Source organism: Macaca thibetana, chromosome 7 (genome assembly GCF_024542745.1).
Source record: "Macaca thibetana thibetana isolate TM-01 chromosome 7, ASM2454274v1, whole genome shotgun sequence".
Lineage (NCBI taxonomy): Eukaryota > Metazoa > Chordata > Mammalia > Primates > Cercopithecidae > Macaca > Macaca thibetana.
Genome location: NC_065584.1, coordinates 134,677,516 through 134,703,415, shown reverse-complemented (window position 1 = coordinate 134,703,415; position 25,900 = coordinate 134,677,516). Strand labels below are relative to the sequence as shown.

Genomic DNA, 25,900 nt, shown 5'->3' with positions numbered 1-25,900 from the left:
GTTCAAGATCAAGGTGGTGGCAGATTCCGTGGCTGGTGAGGGTCCATTTCCTGCTTTACTGATGGAGCCACCTTGCTGTGCCCTCATATGGTAAAGGGACAAAGCAGTTATCTGGCAGTAATTCCATCCATGAAATTATGAATGGAATGATAAGGTTTGCCCTCATGACCTAATCATCACTCGAAGTCCCCATCTACTAATACCATCACCTTGGGGTTAGGGTTTCAACATGTTAATTTTGTGGGGACACAAACATTGAGACCAGCTGTATGTAGAAGATGAGGGAGAGGGAAGAGTTGAAGATAGCTCCCAGATTTCTAAATTGGGAAGTAAAGAGGCTGTTAATATTATCAGGTAATGCAGAAGGAAGATTAGGTTTTGGCATGTGCCTGGGAAGTTCTGGACATGCTGACAAACCCTTACTACTTTTTAGTTTAGTGTTGGTATAATTTATGTACTTTAGATATGGAACTTTTGAGCTTATCTTAAACATGAATGTTAAGTAGTCATCAATAAATATTCTTTATCCATGGACATATTCTGGGTTAATTTTTAGAAAATTATGACTAATTCTGTAATCATAATAGGGACACTGATAAACACAGGTAGAATGTAGATAGAGAAATAGAGAATGTATATCTGATAAATATATAGCTTAGGTGGAAAGTAAGAGCTTAATTTATTAACATGGTTTCAAGAAGCTTTATTTTTTTTTTCCAAGATGGAGTCTTACTCTGTTGCCCAAGCTGGAGTGCAGTGGCACAATCTTGACTTACTGCAACCTCTGCCTCCCAGGTTCAAGTGATTCTCCTGCCTCAGTCTACCAAGTAACTGGGATTACAGGTGCCTGCCACCATGCCCTGGTTAATTACGGGTTATTTATTTGTTTGTTTGTTTTTTGAGACGGAGTATCACTTTGTTGCCCAGACTGGAGTGCAGCAGTACGATCTTGGCTCACTGCAACCTCTGCTTACCGGGCTCAAGCAATGCTCCTGCCTCAGCCTCCCGAGTAACTGGGACTACAGGCACGCACCACCATGCCTGGCTAATTTTGTATTTTTAGTAGAGACAGGGTTTCACCATGTTGGCCAGGCTGGTCTCGAATTCCTGACCTCAGGTGATCTGCTCGCCTTGGCCTCCCAAAGTGCTGGGATTACAGGTAGGAGCCACTGCACCCAGCTGCTGGTTAATTCTCGTGTTTTTAGTAGAGATGGGGTTTCACCATGTTTGCTAGTTTGGTCTCGAACTCCAGATCTCAGGTGATCTGCCTGCCTTGGCCTCCCAAAGTGAGACATGAGCCACCGTGTCTGGCCTATGGTTCCAATTTAATGACATCTTTTGATATCTGAAATTCAAAGAAACAAAAATATATATGAATAAGGAAGTCATCATGGTAGATGAGCTTATGCTGTAATATTTAAAACTGAAGTTTAGGCCAGGTGTGGTGACTCATGCCTGTAATCCCAGCACTTTGGTAGGCCAAGGTGGGTGGATCACTTGAGCCCAGGAGTTCAACACCAGCCTGTGTAACATGGTGAAGCCCTGTCTCTACAAAAAATGAAAAAAATTAGCTGGGCATGGTGGTGTGTGCCTGTAGTCCCAGCTACTCGGGAGGCTGAGGTGGGAGGATCCCTCGAGCCCAGGAGGTATAGGTTGTGGTGAGCCAACATTGCACTGCTATACTCCAGCCTGGGAGACAGAACTCTGAAAGAAAAATAAATCTCTTTGAAGTTTAGGGAAGTTTATAACAGCACAGAAATATTTTTTTATGTAGTACCTTTGGGAGTAACTGTATATAAGACAAAGAGATTTAACTAATGGAGACAAGGAGTCATAACATGTTGGGTGCTACTTAAAACAAGCTCTTTGTCGGGTGTGGTGGCTCACACCTGTAATCCCAGCACTTTGGGAGGCCGAGGTGGTTGGATCGCTTGAGGTCAGGAGTTAGAGACCAGCGTGACCAACATGGTGAAACCCCATCTCTACTAAAAATACAAAAATTAGCCGGGCTTGGTGGCACGCGCCTGTAATCCCAGCTACTTGGGAGGCTGAGGCAGGAAAATCACTTGAACCCGGGAGGCAGAGGTTGCAGTGAGCCAAGATCACACCACTACATTCCATCCTGGGCCACAGAGCGAGACTTTGTCTCAAAAAACAAAAAACAAAAACAAGCTTTTGGTATATAATTTAGAGTTTAAATTTTTTTTGAGTGAATTATATTTCAGAATCTGATTTTTGAGGTTCTAATATATCCATACTACTTTTACCTGAGTTTTATTTGGCTAGAGTCTAAAATTAAGTAACAGAGGAGCACAGATAAAGCACATACTTGTAGGACTTGCAAATAAATGTAGTTTTTTTCTGGATTTTTGTTAGTAAGGATTTGGGTATGGAATAGTAATGAAAAGGAACTAAGTAATTCTTTGTTTTCTTTTTTAATTGAGACGGGATCTGTCTCTAACACTCAGGCTGGAGTGCAGTGGAGCAATCTCAGCTCACTGCAGTCCTCTACTTGGACTCTGGTGATCCTCTCACTTCAGCCTCCCGAGTAGCTGGGCCCACATGCTTGCATCACCACACCTGGCTATTTTTTGTATTTTTTGGTGGAGACGAAATTTCTTCATGTTGTCCAGGCTGTTCTTGAACTCCTGAGCTCAAGTGATCTGCTTGCCTCAGCCTCCCAAAGTGCTGGGACTACTACAGGTGTGAACCACTGCACTCAGCCAGTAATTTTTGCTTGAGATTCAAAACTTTTAACCATTTATGTCTGAAGATAAAATAGTTTACTAGTAAAAGTTTACTTTTTAAGATTCTTTTATTGCTGGCTTAGTCTTTCAAAAAATGCTTTAAAATTACAAATAATATTATAGAATCTCATAACAGGTGGAGATGGTCTTGTTTATGTGAGAGTGAAAAGGGTCTGAAACGTTCTGCCACCTCCAACCTGTGCTTACCTCTTTAGCCACTGCCCTTCTTGGTACTGAAGTCTGGAGCTTTGGGAATCACAAATTGAGAAATGCTGGATTGGGCTGGGCTAGAGTTTTGGATGGGCTCTGACCTCTTCGTGTGTGTGTGTGTGTGTGTGTGTGTGTGTGTGTGTGTTGGATGGGCTCTGACCTCTTCGTGTGTGTGTGTGTGTGTGTGTGTGTGTGTGTGTGTGTGTGTGTATATATAAAAGTAATTTTTTCTTCTTGAGACAAGGTCTCTTTTGTCCAGGCTGGAGTGCAGTGGTGTGATCATGGCCCACTGCAGCCTCAATCTCTTGGGCTCCAGTGATCCTCCCACTTCAGCTTCCTGAGTAGCTGGGACTACAAGCACACACCACTGTGGCTGACTGGCTTGGTGCTTCTGAGCTCAGGAAATCCCCCTGCCTCATCCTCTCAGTCATGTACCGCCATGCCTGGCTATATTTAACTTTTTATAATAGATTTGTGTATATTTAATTGTAGTAAACCATAAAATAGACCAAAATCTATATATATTTTATGCATTCTTGACACCTTTTTCTTAAGTTTTTAAATATGCAGTTGGTGAGTTTTGTTTTTGAGACAGTATCTTGTTCTGTTGCCCAGGATGGAGTGCAGTGGCATGAACATGGCTCACTGTAACTTTGACCTCCTGGGCTCAAATGATCCTCCTTCTTCAGCCTCCTGAGTAGCTGGGACCACAGCTGCATGCCACCATGCCTGGCTAATTAAAAAATTAAAAATTTTTTTTGTAGAGATGGAGTCTCACTATGTTGCCTGGTCTGATCTTGAACTCCTGGGCTTAAGCAATCTGCCTGCCTCACCTTCCTGAAGTGCTGGGATTACAGGTGTGAGACACTGTGCCTAGGCTTGTGAGTTTTTTTTAATTGTCAAAGATCTCAAAATAATTTTTTGTTGTTGTTGTTGAGACGGAGTCTCACTCTATTGCCCAGGCTGGAGTGCAGTAGTGTGATCTTGGCTTACTGCAACCTCCTTCTCCTGGGTTCAAGCAGTTCTCCCTGCCTCAGCCTCCTGAGTAGCTGGGATTGCAGGTGCCTGCCACCATGCCCGGCTAATTTTTGTATTATTTTAATAAAAATGGGTTTTTGTCATGTTGGCCACACTGGTCTCAAGCTCCTGACCTCAGGTGATACACCTGCCTTGGCCTGCCAAAGTGCTGGGATTACAGGCGTGAGCCACCGTGTCCAGCCTCAAAATAATTTTCTAATATATTAAAAAAAAATGTATGCGTGAACTGTGCAATTCAAACCTATGTTGTTCAAGGGTCAAGCTGTACATCAGGAAGGTCACTTCCAAATATGTCTGGTTTCTGGATAATAGTGGCCTAAATTAGACCAATCTTCTTCTTTTTTTGTTTTTTGAGTTGGAGTCTTGCTCTATCGCCCAGGCTGGAGTGCAGCAGCGTGATCTTGGCTCGCTGCAACCTGTCCTCTTGGGTTCAAGTGATTCTCCTACCTCACCCTCCCCAGTAGCTAGGATTACAGGTGCATGCCACTATGCCTGGCTAATTTTGTATTTTTAATAGAGATGGGGTTACACCATGTTGGCCAGGCTGGTCTTGAACTCCTGACCTCATGATCCACCCGCCTTGGCCTCCCAAAATGCTGGGATTCCAGGTGTGAGCCACTGCTCCCGGCCGACCAGTCTTCTTTTTGAAGACAATTGAGAATGTTGGATAAAATACATAGAACATTGCCTTAATAGCTTTGAAGAACTGGGGAATCTGTTAAGCCAAATTCTGGAAGAAAGCCTAAAGCAAGAAGTTAACAGACTATCTGGTGAACTGAAGCCACTTTTGCCTTCAATATGTTTGCCAATATCAAGAAATTTAGATTTCTGTTCATCAGTCTTATGGGGTGAGGTGGACAGAAATTAAGATGCAGAGCCCACCCAACATGTGGACATGTAAAGGCTTATGACGTATTCTTGCCTGATTAGGCTTGGGCTCCATATATCTATAGCTGAGAGGTAAGGATGAACCAGAACTAACCCCTTTTCATCACCTTTCATCACCTACCTCTCAATCAAATATCAAGGAACTTCAAGACAAGTTGTGTAGGCACTGAGCAGAGCAGGAGGAAAAAAGAGAAAGGAAACAAGCAAACAAAAGTCTTTACAAAGCTGCGCCCATAGCATAGGTGGGAAAGGGAACCGTAAGCCATACTTAATTTAGGTTGGTTCCTGACTCCAGGTGCTTGTCAGAAGCAAATGCAAATGTTCTCTGATAGAAGGCTCCTTCCTTCATCTTAGGCCTCCCCACAGTTTTTTAAGGACAGTAATCAGCCCATAGTCAAAAGATAACTAGACATACAAAGAGACAAGGAACCATAGGCATGAACCAGTAGAAACAACAGACAGCAGAAAAAGATTTTCATAGGCACGATGTAATAGAATTAAAAGATATGTAATGAAACAACCAAGTTTACTGTGTTTACAGAAATAAGTGACAAATTTGAGAATAGGCAATAGGAAATGATTTATTTTTTTAAGTGGCATCATAGTTTTGAAAAAAACAAATAGAACTTTTAGAATAAAAAATAACTGATTAGGAGTTTGAGGCCAGCCTGGGCAACATGGTGAAACCTTGTCTGTACAGAAAATACAAAAAAATTAGCTGGGTATAGCGGCATGTGCCTGTAGTCCCAGCTGCTCAGGAGGCTGACATGGGAGGATTGCTTGAGCCCAGGAAGTCAAGGCTATAGTGAGCCAAGATGGTACCACTTTACTCCAACCTAGGTGACAGAATAAGACCCTGTCAAAAAAAAAAAAAGATAAAGTAACTGAATTAAAAACCTAATGACTCAATTTGCAGCAGATTGGACACATCAGAAAAATTATCAAACTGGAATATAGATTAGATAAAATTATCCAGAATGTAGCATAGATGATGGCTAGAGGCAAAAAGATGGGAATTATAGAAGACAGTGTAAGACATATGGGGATAGAGTGAGAGAGTCTTAATTGGAATTCCAGAAGGAAAGGAAGACAGAATGGGACATTTGAAGAGATGATGGCTCATATTTTCCAGAACCAAGGAAAAATACCAAACCAGGATGCAAGAATTCCAGTGAATCCTAATTAGGATAATAATAAGTCCACACCTAAACACATTGTAATAAAGTCACAGAAAGCCAAAAGTAGCTGGAGAAAGAGAAAACCATCAAAAGAGCAAGAATTAGAGTAATAGATGACTTTTCTTTCTTTTTTCTTTTTTTTTGAGATGGAGTTTCGCTCTTGTTGCCCAGGCTGGAGTGCAATGGCGCAATCTTGGCTCACTGCAACCTCTGCCTTCCGGGTTCAAGCAATTCTCCTGCTTCAGCCTCCCTAGTAGCTGAGATTACAGGCGCCCACAACCACACGCAGCTAATTTTTTGTATTTTTAGTAGAGACAGGGTTTCACTATATTGGCCAGGCTGGTCTCGAACTCCTGACCTCAGGTGATCCACCTGCCTCAGCCTCCCGAAGTATTAGGATTACAGACGTGAGCCACCGTGCCTGGCAGGATGACTTTTCAACAGCAACAGTGGAAATCAGCAGACAGCGAAATGTCTGTTATGTGAAATGAAAACTACCTGTCAATCTAGAATTTTATGCCCAGTGAAAATATATTTAAAGAATGATGGTAAAATAAGGGTATTTTCAGATAAAAACAACTTGTCATCAACATCTCACCTGTGAAAGATTGTTTAAAGCAGCACTGTTCAATAGAAGTTTCTGTGGAAATGGGAATGTTACTTATTTTTTTCTTGAGACAGGATCTCACTCTGTCACCCAGGCTGGAGTGTGGTGCAATCATGGCTCACTGAGCTAAAAACAATATATTTATGGATTAAGTAATGTGATAATGTGATAATAATGTGATCACTCAGGTGATCCTCCTACCTCAGCCTCCTGAGTAGCTGGGATCACAGATGCACATTACCTCGACCTGGCTAATTTTTAAAATTATTTGTAGAGACGAGGTCTTGCTATGTTGCTCAGGCTCAAATTCCTGTGCTCAGGTGATTCTCCCACCTCAGTCCTAGAAAGTGCTGGGATTATAGGTGTGAGCCACCACATTTGGCCTGGAAATGTTCTTTGTCTGTGCTGTCCAATATTGTAGTCACAAGCTACATAGGGCTATTGAGTACTTGAAATATGACTAGTGTAACCAATAAACTGAATTTTTAGTTTTACTTAATTTTTATTAAATAGCCACATGCACCATATTGGACAGTACGTTTTTAAAGAATATACTTAGGACAGAATGAAATTGATCCCAAATCACAAAATGAAATGTATGAAGAGTAAATGAAAGGTAAAGAAAATGATACATATTTAGAGAATGAAAATGAATATGGATTGCATTAAACATAGTAAAAATATCTAATGGATAAACACAAGGGAATAACAAGTAGGCTAGATAGAGAGTCTAGGATTTAAGGTTCTTGTCTTACCTAGAAGGATAGTAATTAAAAACTCTTTGTTAGGGAAAATTTTAAATATGTAAAAGAGAAGAGTATAATGAATCCTTATGTATTTATTACCCACCTTCAACCATTATGAATTGATGACTAAAGTGTTTTTATATATATCCCAAGTATTTTAAAGTAAGTCATAACAATCACATTATTTAACCCATAAATATATTGTTCTTAGCTCATAAAAGGTATGGGCTTAAAGTATAATACCAGTATCATATACAGAAAAAAATTAATAATAACTCTTAGCATTACATACTTAGACAGTATTCATATTTTCCCAATTATCTAAAAAAATTATTTAAAAAATTATATTTGGTTTTTTCAAACTGGAATCCAAACAGGGTTTACATATTGTATTTGGTTGATGTGTTGCTTATGTCTTTTAAAAGCTATAGATTTTTTGGGAAAAGAGAGAATAAAGATTTTGATTAGACTTTACTGCATGGTATAATTTCTAGAAAACCAGTAAAAGAACAGAAACAGAGAGTGTAACTTCCAGATCAGTAGAGGAAATAAATAGAACGTTAAAAAAGAATTGAGGTAAAAGAAGGCAGCAGCAACAAAGGAGAGAAAAGAAACTGGACAGGGGGTGGGCATAATCCCAGCACTTTGGGAGGCCGAGGCAGGTGGATTGCTTGAGGTCAGGAGTTCGAGACCAGCATGATCAACGTGGTGAAACCCCGTCTCTAGTAAAAATACAAAAATTAGCCGAGCATGGTGGTGCATGCCTGTAATCCCAGCTACTTGGGAGACTGAGGCAAGAGAATCGCTTGAACCCAGGAGGTGGAGGTTGCAGTGAGCCAAGATCATGCCACTGCACTCTAGCCTGGGCGACAGAGCGAGACTCTATTTCAAAACAAAACAACTGAAAACTGAACAGGGGACAAATGGAAAGCACAAAATATGATGTTAGATTTAACTTAAATATATAGTAATTAAAGGTAAATTGTCTAATAACCACACAGGTATCATCCAGGCCTGAGGTGCCAGCAGCTCTTGCCTGGAATAATTTTCTAACTAGTACGCTTGCTTCAGTTCTTGCTTTCCACTATGTATTAACCATATGATAACAAGAGTAGTCTCTTAGCAATGTAAATCACATCACAACACTCTCCTGTTTAAAACTTTCTGACAACTTGGTAGTAATCTCAATAAAATTTACTCTTTACTAGTGCCTATAAGGCTCTATGTGATCCAGCCCATTCGTATTTCTACGATTGCATTTGCTGTTATACTTCTTCACTGTAGCTCAGGGCCCTTACATTTGCTGTTCCATTTCCCTGAATCACAAGGGTCAGCCAGAATTCTTAGTTCTAAGCAGTCAAATAATCTCTGGTTAATTGAACAGAAAAGGAATTTATCACAGGAAGAAGTTGCTACCACTACTGTCATTGGAATCTGCTGCCATGTTTACCACAAAGGGTTCTACATACTCTCTGCTTTTTTAATGCACTATCTTCTACATTAAGGTCCAGCACAGATGCTTCTCTTGTGGAGTGGAGGTCATACGACTGTACCCTTGCCATATGGGAAGCAAGGAAGGCAAATAGTCGGTAGTAGACAGAGGTTTCTGCCTTCTTTCAAGATGCACATGGAAGGGAATTCCCCAAGGACAAGAAGGTGTTTTGATGCTAAGCAACCAAGAGAATGACTTGTGCATCATGATGCTTTCTTTGGATCCTCCCTTGGTTTGCTTTTCCCTTTCATTCCTGTTTCTACTCAGTTGTCACCTCAGAGAGGCCTTTCATAATCACTTTCTCCAGAATGGCAATTCCCTATCCCTAATCTAGTACTCTGTTTCTTACTCTGCCTTACTTTTTCTTCATTCCATTTATCACTGTCACAACCACTACTACTACTACTATTTATTTACTTCTTTATTGTGAAGTTCTTATCCCAGAACATAAGCTCCTTGCTCTTCATATGCTCAGTAAACATTTGTTGAATGGAGAAGTATATAGATTATGCTATAAATTGCTGAGGAAATTTAAGAACTCAAAGTTTTGTTGGAGAAAAGATCATTTAAAAATGGGCTTTGAAGTATAGAATTTGGAGAGAAAGAATGTAACCATTCTGAAGTGGGAAAATCGCATGAGGGGACATTGGGTCTGGAATAAGGTAAGTGTGTATGGGATGAGGAAGGAGAATTGTTTAAAATCAGATGACTGTCAGGGCCCTATATTAAGAGAAAAATGGATGAAGTAAATGTGTGAGGCAGTTGACAGAGGGACTCAAATTGCAAGGTAAGATCTTGTGATTGCTAGAGTAAGAGATAACTAGTTTTTTTTTTTTTTAATTAAAAAGTTTGTGATGGGCCGGGCGCGGTGGCTCACGCTTGTAATCCCAGCACTTTGGGAGGCCGAGGTGGGCGGATCACGAGGTCAGGAGATCGAGACCATCCTGGCTAACACGGTGAAACCCTATCTCTACTAAAAATACAAAAAATTAGCCGGGCGAGGTGGCAGGCTCCTGTAGTCCCAGCTACTCGGGAGGCTGAGGCAGGAGAATGGCGTGAACCCAGGAGATGGAGCTTGCAGTGAGCCAAGATCGCACACTGCACTCCAGCCTGGGCGACAGAGTGAGACTCTGCCTCAAAAAAAAAAAAAAAAAAAAAAAAAGTTTGTGATGGTGTTTTCACATAGCCAAGTACTATGCAGCTGTAAAACAGAATGAGAAAAATCTCTATGCAGTATTTTCCAGGATACATATTAAATGGAGGAAAAAAGCAAAATACAGAACAATGTGTTTAGTATGTTCCTTTGGTGTGAGAAGTAGGGAATGGTGGCTAGGCGTGGTGATTCATACCTGTAATCCCAGCAGTTTGGGAGGCTGAGGCGGGAGGATTGCTTGAGCCCCAGAGTTTGAGACCAGCCTGGGCAACATGTCAAAACCTCATCTCTCCAAAAATTAGAATTAGTCAGATGTGGTGATGCGTGCCTGTAGTCCCAACTACTTGGGAGGCTGAGGTGGGAGGATCACCTGAATCTGAGAGGTCGAGGCTGCAGTGAGCCATGATCACACCACTGCATTCCAGCCTGGGTGACAGAATGAGAGGCTGCCTTGAGGAAAAAAAAAAAAAGGTAGAGTGGAAGTGTGGAGAATAAGAATATGAGAATATGCAAATTTGTTTATGTTGCAAAGAGAAACACTGAAAAGACAAATTAGAAACTAATAACATTGTTACCCTATGATAGAGGGTATGGGAAATACATGAAGTAGGGATGGAAATGTGATTTCTGAATGTGTCTTTTTATTATTTAGTTTTGACTTTTGAATTAGTAAATACACATTCAAAAATTATAGTAAAATCAAAAATTTTTAAATCCTTAAAATTGAAGACAAACTTGAACAATTGCATCCATGTGTATATCAAAATAGTTATTTAAATACATGGAGAAAAACTATTTCAGGTGACTTTGGAACTTAATACTAAATGGCATATATGCTAAGGATAAAAAGAACTGCAAAAAAACCCCACCTTTATTCATTTTATTGCTAGTTGTAATATTGGTATTTTAATTTTGACACCATATGATATGTATTATAGGATAAAGCCAGTAAATCTTTATGTGAATGTATTAGTAATCAATAGAGATACATGTATAAAATCAAAGAAGCTAAGCACAAAACCTGTAATTTTGAACCTGAATTATAAATGTCAATATGAATTCATCATTTATAATACACATTTCTTAATCCATATAAATTTGTTCCTTAGCTCTGTCCACTGAGAGGACTTAGAAACACTTTGTCACCTTGGTAGATGTAAGCTCCTCTAATACCCTAATTTTGGTCTTTAAATACTTGTACTTGAAATAATCCAGGACTCCTTGAAGAAATGACTGATTCTGGGTCTGGGGCAGGGGACATGCATAATGAACCTGGAACACTTGTGCCAAAACCAAGAAAGCTTTCAAAGATGGAAAAGCCAAATTGAAAAGGCTCTCCTTGGCCAAAATTGGGACAATGTGAACATCAGAAGAAATAAGGAGAATAATTTATTGAGAAAATGATTATATAACAATAAATAGAACAAATGGAGGTGGCTAGGTGGCTATTATTCTTTACTGTGAAAATTGGTAATGAAAAAGAATTATATATTTGAACTGCCTTTTGAGTGGGAACCATTTTATGTTTAATGAGGAATGCCAAATAACGTAGAAGGAATTAAAGAATTTGAAAGTGACAATTTATTACAACCTGTTATGAATAATTACTTTGGGCTAGGATCATTAATGGGTGCTAAAACTGTTAGACAAAAATGTTTGATTGGGAATTGGATATTCCCATGGAGCCAAAGTATGATTCCACAGATTACTAGATTACTAGTTGGCCTCAGGCTAAAAGAATATAACTTGACGTTGGAAGGATTAGACTATCACTAACCTAGCTATTATTCTTAGTATAATTAAAAGTGAGCCAAAAAAGATGTGCTTCCTGATGTGCTTCAATATCAAGCACGTTGCTATTGAAATTTTTTGTCTAAAATTTTAAATCTGAATTTTAATTAACTTCAGAGACTTAGTTTGTAAGGCATATGGAAGATCAAGAAATTACATGCTATCTTGAGGAAGAAATTAAAGAAACTCAGTATGAGGTACAGGTGAACCGACCATTCTCTTCAACAAATCAATGTCATGAGGGAGAAAAACGGGAGAGGTAGATGGGAGAAAGGGAAAGTGTCCTAGAATAAACTTGATTTCGAGATAGAGTAACCAAATACAACATGTGTAAACTGTAAAGTTCCTTTTTTTTTTTTTTTTTTAAAAGGAGTAGGATGAAGCAAGATGACCAGCTTTTAATTTAGAATGTCAGTGATGGGTATAGAGGTGTGTATATAATCAAACACACATATACAGTACATATTACATATATGCATGTATATGTTCTATATTTGAAAATTTGTATAATGAAAATTTAATTTTTTTGTTTACAGATACTTAGGTTATTTGGAATTTCTTTTTTTTTTTCCTGTTACGGTAATGTTTTTATAAACATTCCTTTCCTTGTTTATGTGTTTAAGAGTATACCAATATAGGGTAGCTAGCAGTGGTGTCCCTAGGTCAAAGAGTAGGCACAGCTTTTTGTTTTTGTTTTTTTTTTTTAGATGGAGTTTCACTCTTGTTGCCCAGGCTGGAGTGCAATAGCATGATCTCGGCTCACCGCAACCTCCACCTCCCAGGTTCAAGTGATTCTCCTGCCTCAGCCTTCCAAGTAGCTGGGATTACAGGCGTGCACCACCACGCCCAGCTAATTTTGTATTTTCAGTAGAGACGGGGTTTCTCCATGTTGGTCAGGCTAGTCTCGAACTTCTGACCTCAGTTAATCTGCCCACCTTGGCCTCCCAATGTGCTAGGATTACAGGTGTGAGCCACCACGCCTGGTCGGCACATCTTAAACTCTACTAGATGTTCATAAGTTGTTCTTCAGAATGATTGTATTGGTGGGGATTTTGGACAAGGGAATCATGAGACATATGTCTTCCCTACTAGATGGTGAATTCTTTGAGGGCAGGTACTGTGTAGAGGTTCAAATATAGAAATGTTTGATTGAATGCAATCGTATTTTAGGAGGATTGCCTGGCAGCAGGATGGAGAAACTTGAGTTAGGTCAGCTGAGAGACCATTGTGATGTTTAAGGTATGAGGCAATGAGTGTGTAAGACCAGAGGTAGTAGAGAGGAGGGGATGGATATGAGAACTCCCGAGAAGAAAGGATCAGAATGTATGCATTCTTTTTGTTGAGGAGAATATGGATGGTTCATTTTTGTGACTTACAAGAACCAGCAGTTTATTGGCTTAACTTGGTAGGAAGCAGGTAAGTTATACTTCCCTAATTAAATCAAAGGCATCTTCTGGCTAATTCCAGTAGAGTTCTAGCCTTTTCTTTATCTTCTGCTTGCACTCTTTTCAAGCCTCCGTTTTTTTCCTGGGATACATTCATGTGATTTAAAAGCAACTGATAGTCGAATTGGGCAAAGACACAGTCAGTGGCAAAGATGAGGAGGATTTAGTAGAATCTATGGGCTCCTTCCTTGTCAAATGAATTTGTGAAATCTTCCAAGGATAAAGGCTGTCTCCTCCTATGGTTTTTAGAAGGAAAGCGTATTCAGCACCATAACGGGCAGTTCATCATGTGCAGTTTTTATTATTATTTTTTTAAAGACAGGGTCTTGCTCTGTTGCCCAGGCTGGCATGCAGGAGTGTGATCAGTGCAGCCTTGACCTCCCAGGCTCAAGCAGTCCTCCCACCTCAGCCTCCTGAGTAGCTGGACCACAGGAGCATGCCACCAACCCTAGCTAATTTTTGTTTTTCGTTTTTTTTTTGAGATGTCTCGCTCTGTTGCCCAGGCTGGAGTGCAGTGGCGCAATCTCAGCTCACTGCAACCTCTGCCTTCCAGGTTCCAGTGATTCTCCTGCCTCAGCCTCCCCAGCAGCTGGGATTACAGGCGCATGCAACCATGCCCAGTCAATTTTTTTTTTTTATTGTTTAGTAGAGACGGGGGTTTCACCATGTTGGCCAGGCTAATCTCAAACTCCTGACCTCAGGTAATCCACTCACCTCAGCCTCACAAAGTGCTGGGATTACAGGTGTGAGCCACCACGCCCGGCTCTTGGCTAATTTTAAAAAATTTTTGGAGAGATTAGGATTTCACCATGTTGCTCAATCTGGTCTCAAACTCCTGGGCCTGAGTGATCTTCCCACCTTGGCTTTCCAAAATGCTGGGATTACGGGCATGAACCACCATGTCTGGCCTAGATGAAATTTTTCTAAAAGAATCCCCTTGGCTGGGCATGGTGGCTCATGCCTTTTGGCACTTTGAGAGGCTGAGGTGGGTGGATCATCTGACGTCAGGAGTTTGAGACTATCCTGGCCAACATGGTGAAACCCTGTCTCTACGAAAAATACAGAATTAGCTGGGTGTGGTAGTGGGCGCCTGTAATCCCAGCTACTTGAGAGGCTGAGGCAGAAGAATCACTTGAGCCAGGGAGGCAGAGATTGCAGTGAGCTGAGATCATGCCATTGTACTCAAGCCTGGGTGACAGAGCCAGACTCCATCTTAAAAAAACAAACAAACAAAAAACAAAACCCTTATATCTTATTTTAAAACGTTGTGACTTCTTGCATATTCTGAAGTTAGTGACTTCAAGAAGTTTGACCAGGCCAGGCGTGGTGGCTCACGCCTGTAATCCCAGCACTTTGGGAGGCCGAGGTGGGCGTATCATGAGGTCAGGAGATCTAGACCATCCTGGCTAACAGGGTGAAACCTCGTCTCTACTAAAAATACAAAAAATTAACCGTGTGTGGTGGCGGGCACCTGTAGTCCCAGCTACTCGGGAGGCTTAGGCAGGAGACTGGCGTGAACCCAGGAGGCGGAGCTTGCAGTGAGCGGAGATCACGCCACTGCACTCCAGCCTGGGTGACAGAGGGAGACTCGGTCTCAAAAAAAAAAAGGAGTTTGACCAATGATTCTAGAACAGCTCTCTCCAGTAGAAATATAGTGAGCCACATATTATCATTATTATTTTGTCATTGATTGCTCCATTCTACATCCACAGAAACAGACCCAGACAGGGAGTGATGAGATTTGCACCTGGGTCACACAGCTGATCTGTGGCAGAGGTGGGGTCTCAACTTCTGGCTTTTAGCCGTGCCTTTTTTTTTTTTTTTTTTTTTTTTGACATAGCATCATATTGCCTTAGTGCCCTCAAGATATTATTTGTCCAGTTTGTAGTTACTGACTATTGGAGGCCAAGTCTTGATCTAGTCCCACTTACCATGGGGTACACTTGTCCCTCTTCCTCATGGAAACAGTTTCATCCTGACACTGAGGTCTCAAAGAACATTTCATCCTTTAGGGACTTCACCTTTTTTAAATCACAAAATTTACTTAGGACCTGACATTTAGAGTCAGAAAGGAACACCCATTACTGAGCACCTTCCTTGGGCATGGTGTTTTCAGGGAGCTACGCATGTCTAGTGGGGCCGGCCCTCTAAAAAGTGGAGACAAGAAACAACCTACTCATAATCCCACAGTCTCCCCAAGGAGCCAGAGATTCTTGGGTCTAGCTAACCTCCTTTAACTATTTTCTAAACAGCTAGTACTATAACCTTAACTTGTGCCCATAAAAAGAACCATGGAGACCAGGTGGGGTGGCTCACACCTATAAACCTAGCACTTTGCGAGGCCGAGGCGGGTGGATTGCCTGAGGTCAGGAGTTTGAGACCAGCCTGGCCAACATGGTGAAACCCTGTCTCTACTAAAAATACAAAAAAATTAGTCGGGCGTGGTGGCATGCTCCTGTAATCCCAGCTATTTGGGAGGCTGAGGCAGGGGAATTGCTTGAACCCGGGAGGCGGAGGTTGCAGTGAGCCGAGATCGCGCCACTGCACTCCAGCTTGGGCGACAGAGTGAGACTCTGTCTCAAAAAAAAAAAAAAAAAAAAAAAAAAGAGCCATGGAGACATTGGGAGCATTCAGGGCAGTGGATCACTGGAGGGGCTTCAAAGCCAGGGGAGCCCACTTTTGAGGCTGAATGTCTCACCTACTAGCTTTGTGACCTTGGTCAGGTGACTTTTCCAAACCTTGGTTTTCCCATCTGTAATGTGAGTATAGGCAGCACAGCCCCTACTCCTAGGACTGTGTGTAGGGAGATGGTGCTTGGGCACACAGCACTCACCGAATGCAGGTCATTAACAGTGGGAGACAGCAGTAACTAAGGTTTATTGAGCACTTAGTGTTGACCTGGTGCTTGCCATCAATGAACTCATTAAAAAAATTTTTTTTGAGATGAGGTCTCATTCTGTTGTCTAGACTGGAGTACAGTGGTGCAATCACAGCTCACTGCAGCCTTGACCTCCCTGGGCTCAGGTGATCCTCCCATCTCAACCTTCTGAGTAGCTAGGACCACAGGTGTGAGCCACCCGCCCAGCTAATTTTTGTGTATTTTTTGTAGAGACAGAGTTTTGCCATGTTGCCTAGGCAGGTCTCAAACTCCAGGGCTCAAGCAATCCACCCATCTTGGCTTCCCAAAGTGCTAGGATTACAGGCATGAGCACCACACCCAGCCATTTTTTTAAAATTAAATTTTAAATTTTATTTGTTTATTAATGAATGAATGAACAACAGGATCTGACTCTGTTGCCCAGGCTGGAGTGCAGTGGCACAATCGTGGCTTACTGAAGCCTCAAACTTCTGGGCTTAAGTGATCCTCCCCCAGCCCCCAGCCTCCTGAGTAGCTGTAGCTGGGACTAGAGGGAGACCCCACTATACACAGCTAATTTTTTTTTTATTTTAGGGAGGGATGATGTCTCTCTCTGTGTTGCCCAGGCTGGTCTTGAACTCCTGGGCTCAAGGGATGCTCCTGCCTCAGCCTCCCCAAATATTGGGAGCAACTGTGCCTGGCTAATTGCCTCTAATCCTCAGAACAACCCTGTGAGAGAGGTTGTGCTATTTCCCTCATTTTACAGATGTGTAAACTGAGGCGTAGAAAGGCGGAATGACCTCTCCCTGCCTCACTTCTGGGTCCTTGGCCACTTCTTGCCTCTGCACGTGTTTTTTTTCCTTTCCCTTAGGCAGGGATAGAAAAAGGGCATCTATGTTGTCTTCTGGGGCCTGTAGTGAGAGTAGTGCATTCTATTAATTATGATTGGTTTTATTGTCATGGCTCCTAAAAATGATGGTCCAGCAGGGACTACTGCAGTACCAAGGTTTCCCATTTCCCCCATGGGCCTGATCCTAGGGTAGCAGCTTCCCATTCCTCTGCGGTGGTGCCTGCAGCTACAGATTTAATTTAAAAATTTCTAGTAGCCACTGTGCAGTACAGTCTCAAACTCCTAGGTTCAAGTGACCTTCCTGCCTTAGCCTCCCAAGTAGCTGGTACTGCAGGTGCACGCCACTGTGCCCAGCAAAATTAATTTTCATAATAGCGTTTAATCCCTTATATCTAAAATATTATTACTATTATTTTTGGAGACAGTGTCTCACTCCTGTTGCCCAGACAGGAGTACAGTAGTGTGATCACAGCTCACTGCAGCCTTGACTTCCTAGGTTCAGGTTATTCTGTCATTTCAGCCTCCCAAGTAGTTGGGACTACAGGCGTGTGCCACCATGCGTGGCTGAATTTTTTGTATTTTTTGTAGAGACCAGGTTTTGCCATGTTGCCCAGGCTGGTCTTGAACTCCTGGCCTCAAGCAATCCACCCACCTCAGCCTCTCAAGTGTTGGAATTACAGGCGTGAGCCACTGCACCTGGCCCTTCCAAAATACTGTTTCATCAAGTAATCAGTATAAAAGTTATTAATGAGATATTTTACATTCTTTCTTGATGGCAAGTCTTCAAAATCTGGTATGTTATATTTATAGCACATCTCAATTTGGACTAGCCACATTTCAATGCCCAGTATCCTTGTATAACTAGTGGTTACTGTATTGGACACCTCAGTGGTTTTTTTTTTTTTTTTTTGAGATGGAGTCTTGCTCAGTCGCCCAAGCAGGAGTGCAGTAGCGCAATCTTGGGTCACTGCAACCTCTGACTCCTTGATTCAGGTGATTCTCCTGCCTCAGCCTCCTGAGTAGCTGGGACTACAGGCTTGCACCACCATATCTGGCTAATTTTTTTTTTTCTTTGTATTTTTCACCATGTTGGCTGGGGTGCTCTCAAACTCCTGACCTCAAGTTATCCTCTGGCCTTGGCCTCCCAAAGTGCTGAGATTACAGGCATGAGTCACTGCGCCCAGCCCGGACACCTCAATTTTAGAATATACCCATTTGAAACCTTTGAACTCAGTTTGGTGTACTGATTTGATCTACTGTCATTGAGGGTGGTCTTGAGCTGATTTTGCTTTGTAATATTATTGCTAGTTATTAGACAAGTTCTGGCTTCCTGCCTAGATTTTTCTATGCTAACTTGGCAGGTCCAAGAGTAATTCTCAGGGTCCCAGACGAAGCCAATACATTTATTATGTTCACAATTTTCTCTTTTGCCTAAAAAACAGGATTGACCTCAGATTTTTTTTTTGGTCACATCTGTCAATTTGAGTTGCTGCCAATAAAAAGATAATATTCAGGCAAGTTCCAGTCTTGTTTAGTTATAAGAAATTTTGTTACAACAAGGTTGATATAAGTATTCAGTAAGCATTCTATTATGATATTTCCTAGGGTTTGTGAAATTTAGATTACATTAAAAAAAGTCAAACGTTATGATGTTTTTGGTTATTCCAAGTATTTCTGGAGTTTCTACTGTGTGCCAAATATTGTTCATTCAATGGATTAATATTTGTTGAGCTTTTTTTTTTTTTTTTTTCTGAGCCCGGGCTGGAGTACAGTGGCGTGATCTCGGCTCGCTGCAACCTCTGCCTCCTGGGTTCAAGTGATTCTGCTGCCCCAGCTTCCCGAGTAGCTGGGACTACAGGCACCTGCCACCATGCCTGGCTAACAGAATGCCCTTTTAATGCAGACTTTAAAAGTGATAAAAGGGTTGCCGCATCTTTTTTTTTTTTTTGAGACGGAGTCTCACTCTGTAGCCCAGGCTGGAGTGCAGTGGCCAGATCTCAGCTCACTGCAAGCTCCGCCTCCCGGGTTCAGCCATTCTCTGGCCTCAGCCTCCCAAGTAGCTGGGACTACAGGCGCCTGCCACCTCGCCCGGCTAGTTTTTTGTATTTCTTAGTAGAGACGGGGTTTCACCGTGTTAGCCAGGATGGTCTCGATCTCCTGACCTCGTGATCCACCCGTCTCGGCCTCCCAAAGTGCTGGGATTACAGGCTTGAGCCACCGCGCCCGGCCGGGTTGCCGCATCTTTTACTTAAGTCTTTCTCTCCTTGTGTGGTAGTGGGATGTCCTCAGATTATGGTTACTGAAAGAAAGTTATCTTAGAAGGAAGTTTTTTTTATCAACTTTGTGAGTATGATTTCATTGGAACTGGTCTTGACTTTAGGAAGATCTGGCTCTGAGATCAAGGTTCTGGCTGTGGGGAGTGGAGACCTTGTGGAGAAACAGTTATTCTTGTACACTGATAGTGGGAGTATAATTTGCTACAATTTTTTGGTAGATAATTTGGCAGTGTCTAATCACAATTAAAATGTGATTTTAAGCAAGTCTAGCAATCCTGCTTCTCACAATAATTTCTAGAACAATGCTAACTCGTGTGTATTGCAGCACTATTTGTAAAGATGAAAAATTAAAATAGGATCATATAAATAATATACTGTATATTTGTTTCCTGTTCCTATAGTGTAATAATTTCCTATTTGCTATAACAAATTACCACAACCTTAGTGCCTTAAAACAACACAAATTTATTATTTTATAATTCTGGAAGTCTGAAGACCTAAAATTAGGATTTCGGCAGGACTGTTCCTTCTGGAAGCTTTAGGAGAGAATCTGTTTTCTTTCCTTTTCTAGCTTCTAAAGAATGCATGCATTTCTTGACCTGTGGCCCCTTCCTCCATCGTTAAGGCCAACAGCATAGTATCTTCACATCTCTCTCATCCTCTCTCTGATCTCTGCTTCCTTCTCCCTGACTGTGACCTTTTGCTCCCAGTGTCACATCTCCTATTCTGATCCTCCTGTCTCCCTCTTACAAGAACTCTTGTGATTACATCATACTTGGATAATCCAGGATAACCACCCTAGTCAGGATCCTTAATTTAATCATTTCTGCAGAGTTCCTTTTGCCATGTAAGGTAGCATATTCACAGGATCTGAGAATTAGGATCTAGACATCTTTGGGGGAGCATTATTCAGCCTGTCACACTCCATAGTACTGTGCAGCCAATAAAAAAACTGTGTGTACTGACACAGGAAGATTTCACTGATAAAACAAGAGGATTGGCCAGGAGTGGTGGCTCACACCCATAATCCCAGCACTTCGGGAGGCCAAGGCAGATGGATTACTTGAGGTCAGGAGTTTGAGACCAGCCTGACCAAAATGTTGAAACCCCATCTCTACTAAAAATGCAAAAATTAGCTGGGCCTGGTGGTACATGCCTGTAATCCCAGCTACTTGGGAGGCTGAGGCAGGATAATTGCTTGAACCAGGGAGGCAGAGGTTGCAGTGAGCCAAGATTGTGCTATTCCATTCTAGCCTGGGCAACAAGAGCAAAACTCCATCTCAAAAAAATAAAATGAAAAAAAGAAGATTGCTTGTGAATGGGGAAAAAAGCAAGTTGCCAAACAGTATAGTATGATCCCTTTTTGTGTGTTTTTGAATTTTAATTTTTTATTTTTGCCCACCCTCCTGACCCCTTTGCGTGTTTTTGTTTAAAAAGAAGTAAGCATTGTGTGTATGTTTCTATACGCATAGAAAAGATCTGGAAGAATGCATACTAAACATTTGGATAGTAGTTACTTCTGAGAACACAAGGATGTGTTGAGATGACTTTAAACTGTGTAATTCTTATGTACAGTAAACGTGTTTGTTTATTGTGATTTTATTTATTTATTTATTTTTGAGATGGAGTCTCACTGTGTCGCCTGGGCTGGAGTGCAGTGGCGCGATCTTGGCTCACTGCGACCTCTGCCTCCCGGGTTCAAAACAATTCTCCTGCCTCAGCTTCCCAAGTAGCTGGGACTACAGGCGGCTGCCACTGCGCCTAGCTAATTTTTTGTAGTTTTAGTTGAGATGGGGTTTCATCATGTTGGCCAGGCTGGTCTCAAATTCCTGACCTTGTGATTTGCCTGCCTCAGCCTCCCAAAGTGCTGGGATTATAGGCGTGAGCCACCGCGCCCAGCCCTGTAATTTTATTTTTATGAAAGTATATATGCAGAGTTCTGACTTATAAGTGGGAGCTGAACAGTGGTTATACATGGATATACAGAGGGTGATAATAGGGAGGGTGGGAGAAGGGCAAGGGTTGAAAAATTCCCTGTTGGGTACAGTGTTCACTATTCAGGTGATGGGCACATTAAAAGGCCAGACTTCACCATTATGCAATATATACATGTAACAAACTGCACTCGTACACCCTGAATCTATAAAAAATAAAAACTTTTTTGGCAGGGCACTGTGGCTCACGCTTGTAGTCTCAGAATTTTGGGAGGCCGAGGCTGGCGGATCATTTGGTCAGGAGATCGAGACCATCGTGGCTAACACGGTGAAACCCCGTGTCTACTAAAAATACAAAAAATTAGCCGGGCGTGGTGGGGGGCGCCTGTAGTCCCAGCTACTCGTGAGGCTGAGGCAGGAGAATGGCGTAAACCCGGGAGGCGGAGCTTGCAGTGAGCCGAGATCGCGCCACTGCACTCCAGCCTGGGCGACAGAGCGAGACTCGGAAGAAAAAAATTATACGTGCGCATAGTTGAAAAAGTAAAAAATATAAGCCTTCTGATGAAAATCCTATAGTCAGTTGTGTTATTTCTTCCCACCCCAGAACCCTCTTTCCCAGAGGTCTCCATTTTATGAATCTTTTAGCTCTTCATATTTCTAAATAACAAATGTATGCTATTTCTTGATTTTTTTCCACATTAGATACCTTTTGACTTTCTACTTATGAAGATGAGGCTTCAGCTGTTTTTCCCTCACCATTTATCTTTTCAATATGATTACACTGAAAATTTTGCTCTACATTACACCCCAGGAACTGTTATTCTTAGCTAATCCATGTCTGTACCACAAAGGAAATGTGCGTGTGTGTGTGTAAAGGGAAAACTATACAAGGGACATGTATACCTTTATGGTATAGTTTTTTTCTCCCTTCTGAAAAATAGTCTAGTTTTTTCTTTTCTTAGTCTTCTTGTATCCGTCATTAACCCATCCCAAACTCTCCACTGGCATTCATTCTCTTCTTGGGAGACTTACCAGCCTGTCTTTTCCTTGGAGACCTGCTTCCTGGAATTGTGTTCTCTGGCTCCCATCTGGGTTTGCTTTCTATGCCTGTGTCACAGTTGTTGTCTTGGGGTCTCCCTTCACCATCATTTTGGGTACTTTCTCCTATTCTGTTTATGTTGGATCCTTTATTTCCCGAAGGCCTTGATTATTCTTTCTGGTTTACTCTTGGTTTTGGTGGAACGTGTCATCTAGTGGTTTTCTGAAAAAGGGGTATATGGGAAATACATATATGGATATAATATTTGAAAATATCATTTAAAAAAAATAAAGGGGAAAATAACTCCATTAGGTAAAATGGGCATGGGGGAAAAATCCAAATATACCAGAGTTCACGTGATGATTTTTCTGTTCAAAGGAATTACACTGGGAGACACTAAACTTAAATGGTTGGAGGACACGTCCTTTATATCCCAGCAGATTCCCAGTGTTCTCCAACTTAGGACACAGGAAGAATTGAGAATAAGGGTCGGATTTTAAGATCAAAACTAGGGTTCTTTGGTAAATGTTTTTACTTTTCACTTGCTTCCTCTGCAAAATGGAGACAATAGTGATCTTGTTAAGGCACTTTAGATAAAATGAGACAATACAGATAAAGAGCAAGATGCTAGGGACTGTTTTTATTATTATTGAAATTGTTTTCTTATGAGACTGTAGGCAACTAAATTTGGAATATTTTCATACATGTACACATGATTATAATATGCTAAATTTTACTTGGAGTCATATTTTACATACTTTTACTATGAGAAATGCTTTCAATATCTAATGTACATTAAAGACTTTATCACCTTATCTGTAACCTAATTTTGAAAAAATGCTTTTTAATAAAAGTTTTAATATTGCATTAGTAATATATGCTTGCTATAAAAAATGAAAATTTAGAAAAAAGTAGAAAAAAGGGAAAATTCATAATTTCCATTCACATGGTGTATTGTTTCCAAGTTTTTTTTTTTTTTTTTTTTTTTTTTTTTTAATTGTTTCTTTCTTTTTTCTTTTGAGACGGAGTTTTGCTCTTGTTGCCCAGGCTGGAGTGCAAAGGGGCAATCTCGGCTCACTGCAACCTCCACCTCCCGGGTTCAAGTGATTCTTCTGCCTCAGCCTCCTGAGTGGCTGGGATTACAGGCGTCAGCCACCACACCCAGCTAATTCTTTTCTTAATTATTATTATTTTTAGTAGAGACGGGGTTTCACTGTGTTGGCGAGGCTGGTCTTGAACTCCTTACCTCAGGTGATTCACCTGCCTCGGGCTCCCAAAGTGCTAGGATTACAGGCATGAGCCATCACGCTCGAACCCAAGTGTTTTTCTGTTAAGATCATGGTATATATACAACTTAGAGTCCTGATTCTTAAACTGTTACATACTGTTTGTAAATACTTTCAATATAGTATTATTTTAAAAATATTTTTATCTTTTAGAGATCTGTACTGAAATATTTAGAGATAATATGGTATAATGTCTAACACTTGCTTCAAAAGAGTGGGTGGAGGTGGGAAATGAGTCGGCCATAAATTGATAATATTTAAACTAAATGTTGGCTATGTGGAAGTTTATTATACGACAGTCTACTTTATATATATTACAAATTTTTCATAATGTAAAATAAATAAATCACTACAGTATTCCATTATGACATATCTTTTTTTTTTTTTGAGATGGAGTCTTGCTCTGTCGCCCAGGCTGGAGTGCCGTGGCGCAATCTTGGCTCACTGCAACCTCCGCCTCCCGGGTTCAAGTGATTCTCCTGCCTCAGCCTCCCAAGAAGCTAGGACTACAGGCGCCCGCCACCATGCCTGGCTAATTTTTTGTATTTTTTTAGTAGAGACAGGGTTTCGCCATGTTAGCCAGGATGGTCTCGATCTCCTGACTTCGTGACCCACCCGCCTTGGCCTCCCAAAGTGCTGGGATTACAGGCGTGAGCCACCGTGCCCAGCCTGACATATCTTAATGTCTTTAATCATTGTTTGTAGTTGTTTTTTTCCTTATTTTAAATAGCATTAGCATTAATATATTTAGGTTTTTGAAAAGTTTCCTTATGATGGTTTTATATGAGTAGAATTACTAGTCAAAGAGTATGAACATTTTAAAGACTTTGCATGTGTGTGTAGGATGTGTGTGTAATACAAAAAGTGGAGAAAATATTTAGGAGATTTATATTGGATTTATAATTGTACTTATTGAGCATAAGAATTATATAAAAAGTTTATTTTAAAGTTTTAATGTGAGTAAAGGCTTATTAAATATAATAGGTGTAAACATTTTTAAAATTCATACTCTTTTAGAGTGTTAGTAACCACTCACGTGGAACTAGTACTTTATGATTTTATAGAGCTTTCATGTCCAGTAGATGCCATAATCCTCACAACCACTCTATAAGCTGTAAATTACAGAAAAATTCAAAACAAAATACTCTAAGCTTTAACATGTAATTATTGGTAGTAATTCCTGTTACCACTAGATGGCTCTCTTGGCGTGTCCTTTTGAGCAAAAGTAGCTAGTTTGTATAATAGATTTATTATTAACATACATTTTTTTTCTTTTCTTTTTTTTTTTTTTTGAGAGGGAGTCTGGCTCTGTTGCCCAGACTGGAGTGCAGTGGTGCAATCTCAGCTCACTGCAGCTTCTGCCTCTCAGGTTCAAGCGATTCTCCTGCCTCAGCCTCCTGAGTAGCTGGGACTCCAGGTGTGTGCCACCACACCAGGCTAATTTTTTGTATTTTTAGTAGAGACGGGGTTTCACCATATTGGCCAGGATGATCTTGATCTCCTGACCTCGTGATCCACCTGCCTCGGCCTCCCAAAGTGCTGGGATTACAGGCGTGAGCCACCACGCCCAGCCTTAACATACATTTTAATTGGAGTAAAGAACTTATTTGCCACAACAAAAAAGCAATATATTTTTGTTGTTAAACTAAATGATTAAAAAAAACTAGCACTTTATCTCTGATGATTTTTGTTTGTTTGTTTTTGAAGCAATCTTGCTCTGTTGCCCAGGCTGGAGTGCAGTGGAGCAATCTCGGCTCACTACAACCTCTGCCTCACGGGTTCAGGGATTCTCCTGCCTCAGCTAGCTAAGTAGCTGGGACCACACCAGGCTAATTTTTGTGTTTTTTTTAGTAGAGATAGGTGGGGTTTCACCATGTTAGCTAGGCTGGTCTCAAACTCCTGGCCTCAGGTGATCTTCCCTTTTCGGCCTCCCAAAGTGCTAGGATTACAGGCTTGAATCACTGCACCCATCCAGAATTTTAATATATAAATATTGAACTGAGTAAATTAGTGACTTGACCTGGAGCTATGTTCCCCTTGGTCAGTGTAGTTATGTTATTACAATTGAGTTCCTCTAAGGGTCAAAAACTACGATGAGTGTGTGTGGTCCCTGTTAGGTGAGACAGAGTGAAAATGCTACGATTTTGTTGTTTTCATTATTTAAAACTACTAATTATCTTGACAAGAAAATCAGAGCACCTTTGATTTTTGTCTTGCTTGATCTTATGTGTATTTTCTTCCATTTATTTCAGTCTTATTAGATCCATTGCCACCTTTTTATAATAAATACTTTGTATTGCCCCTTCTGCTAACTTTAAATGAAAATCATCATTGCTGGGTGCAGTGGCTCATGCCTATAGTCC

General features: G+C 41.1%; 1 protein-coding gene across 11 annotated transcripts in view; it reads left to right on the top strand.

Annotated features, from left to right (window-relative positions):
* Positions 1-25,900, top strand: part of GABPB1 (GA binding protein transcription factor subunit beta 1) — a 77,150-nt gene that overhangs the window by 15,233 nt on the left and 36,017 nt on the right. The window contains exon 1 of one of the 11 annotated variants that reach the window (XM_050797189.1): positions 12,408-13,266. The exons of the other annotated variants lie outside the window; for them this stretch is intronic. The gene's annotated coding sequence lies outside the window, so the exon portion shown is untranslated. Of the gene's footprint in view, positions 1-12,407; positions 13,267-25,900 lie in introns of those variants that run through there. 11 annotated transcript variants of the gene reach the window in all.